Here is a 13,955-nt window from a genome sequence, read left to right as displayed (position 1 = left end):
AAAAGGCGTTAATGTCTCTTTAATTCTTCTGCTTAAATAAACTTAAAGTTATTTAAGCGGAAGTGAAGAAAATATGCATATTTGTTAGTTTTACACAAATTTAGATACATTTAGTTTATAAAATAATTTAGATACATTATCTATTCACGGCATATTTTGTGTGTGGCACTGAAATTGGCACAGATACAAAATTTTAATAAGTAATACTACTTTGATTATTCAAATTCACTATAAATAAACAAAATTTTATGTCAAGTAATCAAGAAGTATTTATTCTGAACTACAAGTAACGAGCAAATTAAAAAATACTTAATCATATTTTAAGTAAATTATTTTTTTTTGAGAAATATTTTGATAAAAGTATCTTTTTAAAAAAAGAAAAATTTGATTTTTTTAATGTTAATTTTTTCTTGTCCAAAGTATCACGCCTAATGACGTAAAGAAACTATTTAAAAGTTGGAAGGGTTCGAATAGAAATGAAAAGACAACAAAAATTTAAATATTATCGTAAAAAATTGTTTCAAACTAATAGTCCAAAGATTATATATAGGCAATTGGTTTAATAATTATTTTAAAAATTCACTGTTGATAGATACGAGACATATAATTTAATTAAAAATTAAATTTTTGAATTAAAACGTTCTGCATTTTCTATACAAAATAGATTTCTAGTCATAGCACATAAATGCTAAGAATACTTATAAATACATAAAATATTGATATTGGGTAGAAATCAGCCAGCTCTGTTACCATTGTTTTCCTGATGTTGTTCTGTAAGGGTGACCTCTCTAGTGTTAGTCATCATCTATGCTCTCTTTTTTTAAATATATAAAAGGTATTAAAATCTGAAGTATGTTTGTAGCTAATCATCAGTTGTGCTAGTGGTGTAGTTTTTATGCCTGCTTTTTGAAGAAGCCAATTAAAACTGATCTTTAAGATTTAAAATATATTTTTTAAAAAATTATTTCCAAATATTCTTATTACAATTCTGAATATGACTTTTAAAAATAATTTGAAAACGTTTTTCAAGATTTGTAGTTTCTTCTTAAAATTTATTTAAGCTTTTTTTTCAGTTCAAAAGAAACACAGAAAATTCACAAGTAGGGCCAAAGTATATTACAAAAAAAAAGTTTTCTTTTACTTTTTAAAATGTGATTCTCGGAGTATATTTGTCTAATATATAAGATGTCTAAACACATAGTTGTGCAGAAATTCTCTAACTGCTTAACACCAATTCTAACTCCTATCTGAGCAAATAAGGTGTTCTGGCCCTCCAGGTTGGCGGTTGATCGCAAGGTCAGCAAATTTGCGTCGGAAAAATTGTACCGCTACGCAATGCTCTGTTAGGTCAAGGTTCACACTGGACTGTAGTGCCAAGTAAGAAGAAGAAGAAGAAGAAGATGTAAGATGTCGAATATCTTGTAATTAATGGTCAATTACTGCATTTGTGATTTGCCGAAAAATGGATTAAGCTGGAGTTATTTATTAATTTAATAAATCATATCAACGTTTTTTATAAATTTATGTTATCAACTAAATATTTGTTGAACATAAAAATATACTTGTATTATAGTAAAGTGTTAAAATAAAAAAAATTTAAGCATTTTTTAAAATAGAAACTGACGTCAGTTTCTTTAGTTTTTAGCATAAAAGTTCAACTTCTACTAACGAACGAAAAGGCAGATTGCGAAACAAACTAAAAATTAACACTTTTTCTTATTTTCTTCAGTTTTTAGCACAAAACTCGAAACAAAAAACTTAAAAATTAAAAACTGAAAACTAAAAACTAAAAATATTTCTTAACATGCATTAATTAGAGATGTTTTTCACTAATAAAAATATTTCAGTATATTTATGATCGCTAATAAATTCTTCAGAGTGGTTGTGCAGAGCACAAAAGCATTCAAGACTAACAATATCGAAAAAAAAAAATATAAAAAAACATATTTAAATCATGCATCTTTGTGTTAAGTAGAGAAAATAAAAATCATGAATAAATATAAATTTTGAATTATATTAAATTTTTGTATCAAACAAAAACCAAAAACCAAAATCCAAATACCAAATTACCAAATTAATGCGAAATAGCACAGGTTTTGGAAGCGTTTCTCACACAAAGCGAGGCTGTGATATCATTCCCAAGTGCCTGAGTTTATCTGCATTTATAATTCGTCTTATTAAATTCTTAAATGACAAAAATCAGTTTCGCTTTTGTTTACTATACAAAAATCTCGTTGTTTGCTCAACAATTTGAATACCAAATTATGTCATGAGATTATTTTTTCAACGTTTCGTACTTCAAATGTGTTTGTTTATGAACAAAAATACTGGTTTCAGTTTATTTAGTGTTTGAATTGTTAACACAAAGACAAAATTGCGCATTCTTATGTTTGTTATTCTGACAATGTTTTAGTTATTGTATCTACAGTACACAGATCTACAGTACTACATACAGACTTTACAGAAAATTTACAAGAACACAGAAGATAGATATCTTCAAAAATCACTAATCAGAACTGACGTGTGCCATGTTAAATTCTTTGATTAAAATGATTTGTTGAGAAATATTTTAATTTTTATATCATAACTTAATAGTACTTCTCTGATATAGTAATAGATAGACCTTTGGTTCGCAAGTATGGCAAAAAACAGCAAGTTACTGGCCTATACTGGCCGAAGTGTTTTGCATACATACAATAAGTATATTGACCAAGCGCATCGGCCTGTTAAAAACAAAGTGTTACCAACGCAATAAGCGAACTATTGTGAACCTTCATTGGAAATTCCAACGAATATTGCAATCATATGTCAAAAATTATATGTAAATAAAAATTCAAGCAAAATTCAAAAATTTCATTAATTTGAAAATTGTAAAAAGAAGAAAAATTTTAGTGTTTATTTTGAAATCTTCAACATTAATTCATTTCTATGTGTTTAATCTATGTTAATTATTTATTTATTTACAAAATGTAATTGGCTTGCGTTATACTATTTTTGCTATTTGTCAAAACATAACCAAGCCAGCGTAGCCGCTGAATTTTTATGCGCTTAACTATGTCAATGTCGCGGCATAGCTCATACAGCTCATCGTTTCATCTAATTCGATACTCGTCGCTAACGCGTAAGGGACCATAGATCTTCCGAAGAATTTTTCTCTCGAATGCTCCTAACGCCTTCCTAATGCTAGTTTTAATTTAGACGACTATTTAAGTAATGATTATCCATACGCTGACCACTTCGGTCATCATACCTGTGTATGTAGTGCACTATTTACAATGGGCTAGCTATGATTAGTGCTCTGGTACGGAAAGCTATCACTTTTTAACCTAACCTAACCTAACCTAACTAATGTTTAGTTATACTTTTATTAAAGAACTATAACATGTTCTTCTAAATACAACTGAATCTGTTGTACTATAAAATGTGTGATATAATTTTGTGTTTTTCATTATTTTTTTTAAAAATTAAAATTTCATAATATTTTATTATTTATTTATCTGTTTTTTAATAATATTTTGAATTTTTTTTACTGTTTAAAAATAACTCTTCACAATACTAATTAGCATAAAGAATAAATATTGCGCAACTTTCAGTAAAAAACCGGTAATAAAAATTTTGTATTTTATTCTGCTTACGATATTCTTAAAAGTATCAGGTGTAAGTATCTGATATATATATACATACCTATATACAATTTTCAAATTAAATTTTTGTATTTATACAAAACATTAAATGTATTATTTAATTTAAATATTATTATTTCGCTTGCAAATTTTGATTAACTTTTGCATGTTATATGATGTAATGGCAAGTGCAGCCACGAATTATTTTTTAATGTCAAATTTTTAAAATCGCAGATATAAGTATAGGTTATAGTGCAGATCTATGTTGTGAAAATATTACAAGCGATGTTTTAAGATTTTTAATCACAAAATTAATTTAATAATTTATTTTAATTAATTAGTAATAAATTAAGGTAAATTAATTTTAAGCCAGTTATTTCGATTTTTCAAATAACAAAACATCATAAATATAGCATATATTACATATATACATATATTATATAATAATAAAAATTTTGGCACAATTTTCCAATAAAGACAGTGATATAGGGTACCACTCATCACCACAAGAGCACATTTAGAAGTAACAGCTTGACAATAAGAGGCTAGGTTTATCTAAGTCTATGGTATAGAATAATTAAAAATAATTTGCTGTATTATTGTTTTTTTAAAATGTTTTTATTTAAATTAAAAACATATAACAATTTTTTATTTACACCAGTAAACCAGTAACACAGTTCAATAAAATCATTAACGAAGTGAGCCCCTTTGACTTAGTCACGCATGCAATCAGTGTTCAGTAAATGGAAATACAATCAAAAAGTATTAGTTTATTGCAGTAAAAAAATGGAATAATAAGAAAAACTCTTTGTAGAAAACGTGTACAAAAATATTATGTTTCATGTTCCATAAAACATATTTAAAATAGAAGAATACGAATAAATGTGAACAAATAATCTCACCCTGAAACTTTCAAGTATACTTAGGATATAGCTAAAAATAAGGAAAAAAAGATTTAGAAAAAAGCTAGTTATATTATTTATGGAAAAATTTACAAAATTTCTAAAAAATTATAAAGCAAAAAAATGAAAATTTTGAGTGTATTGTTCAAGAAATGCTAAACTTCCTGTTGATGGTAACAGGCGATTCTCACTGCCCAATATTATTAAAGGCAATAGCGAGCGGTTGTCACTCAATCATTCAAAAATCTTCTAAAATGGATTTGTTCAACTACATTTTTGAAGTTTTAAGCTAGTGTGTCTAACGACTGTTATTTGTTTGGGAGTTTAGCATAATGTAGTAATCTTTATTTACACTGCATTTATTTTACATATAATTTAATATGGCTGCAAATGTGTTCTTGATATACTGTATGCCTTTGGAACCATTTAATAGTGATACCAGAGAAAGACTGCATTGGACACAATTTTACTTCAGAAGGCGTTATCGATAGATGTTTTCTGTTCTTTATTTCACAGTGGCTATAGGAAAGCAATAAACCCTCTTTATATGATGGCCATAATATGAAATGATCTGGAGTTAGGGTATATTGCCTTCTTTCAATACTAATTTAGGAATTCAGTAAAGGAGGACAATGACGCTATAATAAAATACATTACAAAATAGGTTCAAACGATTTTTTTTTAGTAGTTTAGTATTTTTGTTATTATTAAGCAATAATTTTTAATAAAATGAGCAATACCAAATATCGTTTTCCTGATGCGGCAAATCATCATCAAATGAAATTTGTTCCTATGACAATGGAACCAATTTAAATACAGTGTAGACTCTATAAAAACATTAGTCATTACCTAGAAAAGTCTTTGTTCTTATAGTTAGTTTTTGTAAAATATGTTTCGGGAATAAACATATTGACTCAACCTCTGAGTCAATCGATTCAATTCGTATTTGATGATAAATAACATATGTGCATGCAAAGCAATGCATCAAAAGCGAGAATATGCTTTAAAATCCAGCGTTTTATTTTAACAATAAAACATTTGAAATCTGGTTTTAAAGTTATTCTCGTCAATAAAATTAAAGACAAAAGGAAATCCATAAAAAGAAAAATGATTTTAAATACAAAAATTTCGAAACTGCCATCTTCGTTTATGCTTTTTTTTGGGGGCTTCTCTGTGTTCCGAACCAGGCAATTGAAAGGAGGAGTGCACAAATGTTGAATTTAAATTTATGATGCAATTTGGCAAAAACAAATGGAAGGATGGTTTGCAGTTTGTTGTTGTTTTTGTTAACTAAGAGCTTTGAAAAAATCTCACTAAATAAAAAATATATTTGGAATAAAAAACAGACGGAGCTTAAAACAGTGACACACGCTGTTATGTGTACAATTCATCAAATATTAAATTTTTGTTTTTTTTGAAAGAATGAAATGCAAAACTGCAAGTGTTAAATCCTAATTTCATATGGAGCAGTACATCAAAGTAGCAGTACTGCAGCAGTGCATCAGTGCAGAAGTGCTGAAGCTACAACGCAAGTCATTTGAATTCCCAAAGCACTACAAGATTGCATATGGCGCACCGCTTTCTTCCCATTCTTCCCATTCACACGCAGTTGAGATGATTTGTCATAATGTGGCGCGCATATGTGCAACTTTTGGTGCCAGCAGAAAAGTTCGAAGAATACGTAATGTGGAAGAGCAGCGTTTTGCTTTTGTGCTCCAACGCGACTGGATGAAATTCTGTATAAATATGTTTTCTTTTTTAGAGAATTTGTTTTTTTTTTTTGATTTTAAGTTTGAAATTTTTATTTTTTCAGATGATTTCAACGCAGCCATTAAGCATTTCCCTATCGCCTTCTGTAGAAGTCTTCTTATGCTCAGAAATCGAAAGTGGGGGAAACACTCTCAAGTTAAAATATTTCATAATTTTGTGGTTGTTACTTAAATTGAATTTTCTTTCTTTTTATTGTCTATAAATAAAATTTTTTTAATTAATTTTTATGCAATGTATTCTTCTTAATGAAAATGGAAAATGATAGGAAAATGCGTTTAAATTTACTTAAAATTTAGTCTCTTAACGTATGAGGATTCGTGCGTTGCTGGCTCTTTCGATTTGGGTTGGCACGTGCATGACAAGGTCATGGCAAATCAATTCTATTTATAACCAATGCATTCCAACTAAGTTCCGTGAAAAGTATTCCCTTGCAGTACTACGGTACTGAAGTACAAGAGCCATTAAGTGATCTTAACTTAAGCGCTACGAAATTTATATTTGACATATGTTTTAATGCTGTTAGTTTAGTGTGCTTTATTAATAAACTTAGTGTTCATGGAGTTTATTATGAAGATTTATTGATTATTTGTGTTTCTTGCTAAGATGAAAATGGTTCAAATGCAATTAAGAAAATTCCAATCAAATGTGTCTTTTCATTAAACTTGAACTCTTCTGTAGTTCCCATTTATTTTAAATTTGGATGTGACAAAATTATTGTGTATGTAGCTTTAGTCATGTAAATATTAATGTAATATGTAGTATATATATTTAAGTAATTATAACTTTAAACACAAATTTGAAACTGTATTACGCGATCTTATTAAACTCATATCTTTGTAATTTGCAATGGTAATAAAAATAAATAAAAATGTTAACGACCGAATAAGCACCTTAGTTAATTTATTTAAATGTTTGAAGTTAATAAAACTTAAAAGCTGATAAGTATCTGAAACTGACGCATACTGAAAACAAAAGCGATAGAATCTCACATTCCTAATATAAAAGCAGGAGTATTTGAATTGTTAATGGTGTAAAATGAAAGTTAAAATTTAAAAAAGTATAAAGCATTCTTCATTTTTTTGCATTTAAAAACTTTAATAGCTATAGATTTGTACCTGCTTGAAGATTCTTAGTTATATATATTTCATTAAAATAAAAAGTAAAAAATTATTACAGAAAAGAGATATCATTTATATATACATATATATATAAGAGAAAAGAGAATCCCATTTATTTACTACTCAGAATCCATCTTTAGATATTTAACACAAATCATCTTACTTACTTACTTAACCATTACCGAAGAAAAGAGATATAATTTATATAGATATATATAAGAGAGAAAAGAGAATCCCATTTATTTACTACTAAGAATGCATCTTTAGATATTTAACACAAATCATCTTACTTACTTACTTAACCATTACCGAAGTGAGTTGTCCTTGCTTGCGTGTAGTAACCTTTCTCAACCAGCCCGACCAGTGTCCGGTGTTCTGATTTGAAGTGATCTTTCCATTTTCATGGGGAAGGTATCTTATATTTTGTGTTCAAAGTCTGACGCATGACCTGATATGCCCATGAAGAAAGTTTCGTTTTACAAATTATTTCACTAAGCATGGAAGATCATTGTTATCAAGAGTGGGTCTCGTAAGGGGTGTGTGCCAGTTTAGAGAGAATAGTGACAACGATAGTGCTGGTATTTACCAAGTTACCATGCAATAAACACATTACAGTTTACGCTCATTCATTCCCCATTTATCTTAACAGTTTGACATAAAATTCGAAGGAGAACAATAAAGGTGTGATATACAAAGTCAACACAGAACAAAGTGAATTATAGTAACCAGCGTTGATTAGAACTAGGTATTACTAAGAAAACGTAAAAAAATAATTGTTTCTCACACACAAACTAATAGAAGTATAAACTCAAAACTGCATTTCCAAAAAAGTTTATTATTATGTTGAGGAAAGTTGTGTCAGAGTGCACCTGAGCACTTTTACTCTATATTAACTGCGAGGTTTCTTCAAAACCCCTCTTTGTGCCTTGACTGGATTATTATTTATCTCATCATCAGATTAAGTAATAATTGATCTCAGATCTGCATACCTTCCCGAGGAGCCTGTAACTATTCTGAGATTTGATAACGCGGTGTTAGTAAGTCTGTCAGATTTTGCAAATAATTTCAAGGCTCTATCTTTTATGTATTTTTTGATGGGATCAATCTTGAGGTCCCTAAGGATGTCATTCGTCCAAATATACCAAGGAACTTTGAAAAGTCTTCTTAGAGCCTGACTTTGTGCAATTTCTAATTGGTGAATAGTAGTGTTTGAAGCTTTGCTAAACGCTACACAACTATATAGAAGTGACGGACAAATTATTTGGTTATATATCAGTTTCCTGTTCTTAGCATTGAGGTTTTCTTTTCTAAATAGCGGTTGGAGGTAATGAAGAATTTTGGTACAGCTAATTCTTTTCAGTTGAACATGTTTAAGCCATGTGAATCGTTTGTCCAACATGATGCCGAGATATTTAACGCTATCCTCCCAGTTTATCACCATATCACCCACTCTCACTCTCGACGGATTCTGTCTCCACTTACGCGTTATAAACAAAGCCTTAGTTTTTTCATTATTGATTTTTATTTTCCATTTCTGAAAATACTCCAGAATGAGGTTTATATGCTCTTGAAGTGTGTTCGTTATGTTGAGAGCACATTTATCAGAGTATAGCATACACGTATCGTCAGCATATAACGCCAGAGTCGAGGGACCTAACATTGGAATACCAGAAGTATAAATGTTGTAGAGAGTGGGGGAAATTGGCGATCCCTGAGGAACCCCTGCTTCTATAGATCGGACTGACGAGAGAGCGCTGTTGATTTTTGTGGGAAAGGACCTCCCACGTAGGAAGCTGCCGATGATCTTAGTTAGTCTGCCTGGAACATCTAGATGAGACAGCAAAGCATAGTTTGCACTATATCTAGATTCTTAATGAATTTACTAAATTACTCACAAAACGTATTCAATAGTAGAGAATTTGGGAAGCTCTTTATGATTCTAAATACGATGTTATGGCCATGACAGCGTGATATCTAAGTGCTGTTAAGTATAATTTAAATAATATATTCAAATATCAAATCGATAATAATTAAAGAATTATAGTATTTTTCTAACACTCTTAAGTGTTAATAGCGTTTTATAGTATTATTATATCCTAACAACGTACCTTCCAATACATCATAACCATAATTGTCGTCTAAATCAATAAAATAAAAACTATATTCATGACACAAAAAAAATTTTAACTCTAGTTGTATTTGAGTAAGACATCTTAATCTAGATATCGAATAGATTCATAATGGAAATCTCTAAACATTATGCAACTTTCCAAGATGCAGTCACCAAAATTTTGCATATATTTAAGCATTGCCCTGCGTATGAAAGTAGTAAAACTCAAAATATTTTCAGAAGTTTTGTTTTTTTAAAAAATATTCAAGTGATATTTTTTATAACTAATTAAAATTGTTTTTTTTCTCTTTTCAGGTATGCACAGTTCAAAAGAAATTATTTTTATATAAGTGAGTATAAAAGTTAAGTAACAAACAGATCTCAAAGATGCTGTTATAAAAAATTTAAATACACTAATTCTTTGGACGCAATAAAAATGTGTCAACTCGAGTCGTTAGTCAAAATGTATATATTTGAAGTCATTATATGATAGTTGAAGTGTTCCTTAAGATAAGCATATATAGTGATTTAAGAAACCCATATTTTGTAAAAATTCTTCATAAAACAGCACTTCAGTTTGGAATCATAAAAGAGTATGCAAAAGTAAAAGAAACAAATGACTATGGAAACGAATGACTGTTGACTACTCTAATCCTTAACGGTTGTCTAACATGATGAAGACATAATAGCTACAAACTAAATACGTTTTAATTTTTTGAAGAATAAAGAAAATTCCGTAAAGGTAAAAAGCATAAAGATAGTTGACTTTTGCTGTTGGCAAGTAAGTGCTAACAAGCTATATTTTTAAGCAATAGCTTTTTTCAGTAACCAGCCGAGAGCAAGTGTTTTTTGTGAATACCATTAACAGATCTGGACGGTTGAGGTCACTTTATGGTCACATATTATAGTCAATTTTCTCTTTCTTATATGTTTAATCTCATAAATGCTTATTGTGTGCTAAAATAAATAATTCTAATCTACATAATTTGTGATCCTAATTCGTTCATAGCTTTAACCTTCTGAGATAACAATATTCCTGGAACCAAGTATGAGGTGTATTATGTCTCCATACATACTCTCCCCTTGTTTCTGTTCCATACTAAATGACACTCTATCTTCAACTCTTCACTAACATATTAGTCCCAGTATGAATTCTGCGAGTAGTGCGTTAACCTTTGTTGAACTATAAAACAACTCTTCAATTATCATAATATATGTTATATCCATATCTATCTAGCTTATAGTTAATAACGACTTAAGCTTTGTGGTTCATTTCTTTGGATTGTACTCGCGGTTCGATTTTTAATCTTAATTCAATGTATAATTTCGTCTATTTAATCATAGTTCTTTCGAGAACATCATCGTTGCTAAAATTTGTTTATTCGCTCTTATAAGACATCCAAAGTAGAACATCGTCGGTGGCAAGTTTTTTATTGAATTGACTCATATGCTAAAGTGTTTGTTTGACTCAAAGTGTGAATTCTTTTGACCTTGATGTGATGTGCTCATCATCTGAAACGCTTTCTTTATGCTGCTTTTTGAGAAAAACGATGAAAAAGTCTCGATGTGCAAATGAAATTTTGTCGGGCACAACCACATCGACACATTTCGTTTACTTATTCACTTTTTGTATTCAAAAACTTTTAAAAATAAATGCCAAAATTTAAAATTAAAAAATTCGCAAACTATAAAAATGGCTGGCATGTGGCGAATGTTGCGGAAAATTATTATTTATTTTATTTGTTTGTTGTCTAAATTAAATAAATACATACTTTTGAACTTAAATTTCATATTTGCGGCTACTTCATTCAACTTTGGGTTCATGTGTTCCCAACTATTTTTAGTCCACAAACAATTTATTTTATTTAGCTTTTGTTTACACATTTGATTTGCCACGAAGATCCAATCAAACAAAAAGTATCTTCTACAATGAGTTAATGATTTATCAGCTAAAGATTTGCTTGCATAAATCGCATTTTAGTTATTTAAATGTAAATATGTTGAATGCCATAAAGAGTAACTCCCAGAAAGGGTATTTTAGTTGGTATATTACAAAGTAGGAGTCGGACACACCATTCTGGCGGCGGTTAGATTAACGGTGCATAAAGCATTCCACCGCCTCACTACAAGAACAAAAGAAAAATAAACAGTAACTAACCATGGTAACTGCTCGTTAGTCAATGCTACTGGCAGTGCAACCTATACACAAAAATGGATTAAGAATATAAGCTTGCATTTTAAAAATATTCAAAGAATTCATGCATCGCACTATGTGTTAGAATTATACTGACTATATTTTCATAAATTTTTATTTTCAATCTACTGTCAAATAACAAATATTTTAACTTAAAATATTATATAATATCATTTTTCCAACTCTCTTTGCTGCAATTTTTTAACATATATATTATGTATCATTTCTTATTGCAATTCTGACCAAACTACTAATTCCATATTAGTGACCTGACTCTATGCTGAGTAAGTCTGAGAGCAGCACATATTTCACATATGAAAAGTTAGAAATATTATGTAGAATTTATTGGTTACACTCATCACCCTTTGAAACCTTTTAATTTAATCACCAATATGCTGCCAATTTTTTCCTCCTAGTGCCGCCATCGATGTGTGCCAGATAGAGTTTTATTTATTCTGTTCCGTAACCTGTGAGTTGGCAACGTCGCCTCCAAACGCCTGGTAAATCTCCTTAATTTGTTTGATGTATTTGCAAAATTGTAACGAAAAAGAAAACGAAACTTTTCCAACTTTGCGTGCTGGTAAATGTGATTTTCATTTTATAAACATATTTTCCTTTTAGTATTTTCATAGTTTATGCATAATAATTTGCTAAAAGGGGCGACATTGAGGCTCCACTTCAGCCATAAAATAGTAATAAAATTTTTGCCTACCTTCGTACAAGGAAGCGAAAAGTACATTTCCTTGCTGAATGTACTAAAAATACTTTATTTATAAATTGCACATAAAAAGGAACATAAAACCTTTTCTGTAATTTCGATGATTTTATTTGCAGCAAAAGCAGTTTTTCTATTTTCATTCTCCATGCTCCATGCTCGACTTTATTTATTTATTTTGCATAGCCGAAATATTTTAAAAATATTTTTAAAATCAAATTTATTTATTTTTTCCTCCATTATTTCTCGCATAAATATAACCCACAAAGGAATATTTGTGTACAAAAATCTATAAACTCTCAAACATCAAAGCTTAGTCCTATAAATATGGATTAATTCCGTTAGGTAAGTTGAACCTGTTACAAAATTTCTATTTATCATAAATCTGCCCTCAGGCAAGGACCCACCAATAGTTTGTGACTAGCTATTAAGGCAAACGCTTAATAAATTCTACTATTAATGCCGGCACTACCGCCAGGAACGCTACTACTTCACTAAAAATATGCAAATTCTCGATTAATTCCACATACAAGTCATAATCGCTGATTTGTGTGTTCTCCAGGTAAGCTGAAGTCCTGAAATGCTAAATTGCAAGTATTAATTTATTAACAAATTTATAGCACGTATTTACGTATTTACGTATTTGCAGCTCGAACCTGTAAGTATCTCTCAGGCATGCATGCATGCATACGGGCGAAACGTTATCGATCACAGACGGCGTTGTACTATAATGTTTTCTGCTGGGTTTAAATCTTAATTTACCGGAAATGCATACACCGACCACCAAATACCTGGGGAGGGAAAACTTTTGTTGATTTGTTGGGCTTCGAAACGTGCTCTGCAGTGTGAGCCATGAGCCATGAGCCCAGTAATTTCCCAAATGCAATGAAGGAGTTTTCAGTAAATAATATATGGTGCATATTTCATGTATATTGATGAAACCGACTGATATGCAGCAAATGCCTGCTCTAACGACTTCAAGTATTCCAAATGCACTTCTCTTCATTTCGTTAAGACTCTTTTATTAAAGTCGATTGCAGCAGCAGGAATTGCTCGTATGAATGTGTTTACATGTGGCAGGACTATCCTGGGCACATACGTTCGACTTTTGAAGTACATGCATTCCAATGAGCATTGAAATTGCTTTATTGTATTTCAGATACAAAAAGTTTTTGCAAATTAGTATGAGTTTTCCTTGGTCTACTACAACTCCTAAGTCTTTAATGTAGTTTTCTACAATGCAGAAAATTTATTTAAAATTTTAAACTCAAATTTATATTGCCCAAAAATTTACTTCGAAAGTTTAATAAACCAATTTTTGTGTTATAAGAAATATTTGTTATGGATATAAATAAAATCTGAATAGAAGTTTAACTTATAAAAGAATAAAACACATTTCTAGTATTTATTTGACTGGAAAACAAAAAATATGAATGTAAATATTTATGTATCTTTCATAGTAATAATCTCTAACCAAAGTCGAGTTTATCATTAATTATAACACTTTATGACAAGTTGAGGTT

This window comes from Teleopsis dalmanni, chromosome 2 (assembly GCF_002237135.1).
Source record: "Teleopsis dalmanni isolate 2A chromosome 2, ASM223713v2, whole genome shotgun sequence".
In the NCBI taxonomy this organism is placed as follows: Eukaryota; Metazoa; Arthropoda; class Insecta; order Diptera; family Diopsidae; genus Teleopsis; species Teleopsis dalmanni.
This window is presented reverse-complemented; position numbering follows the sequence as displayed.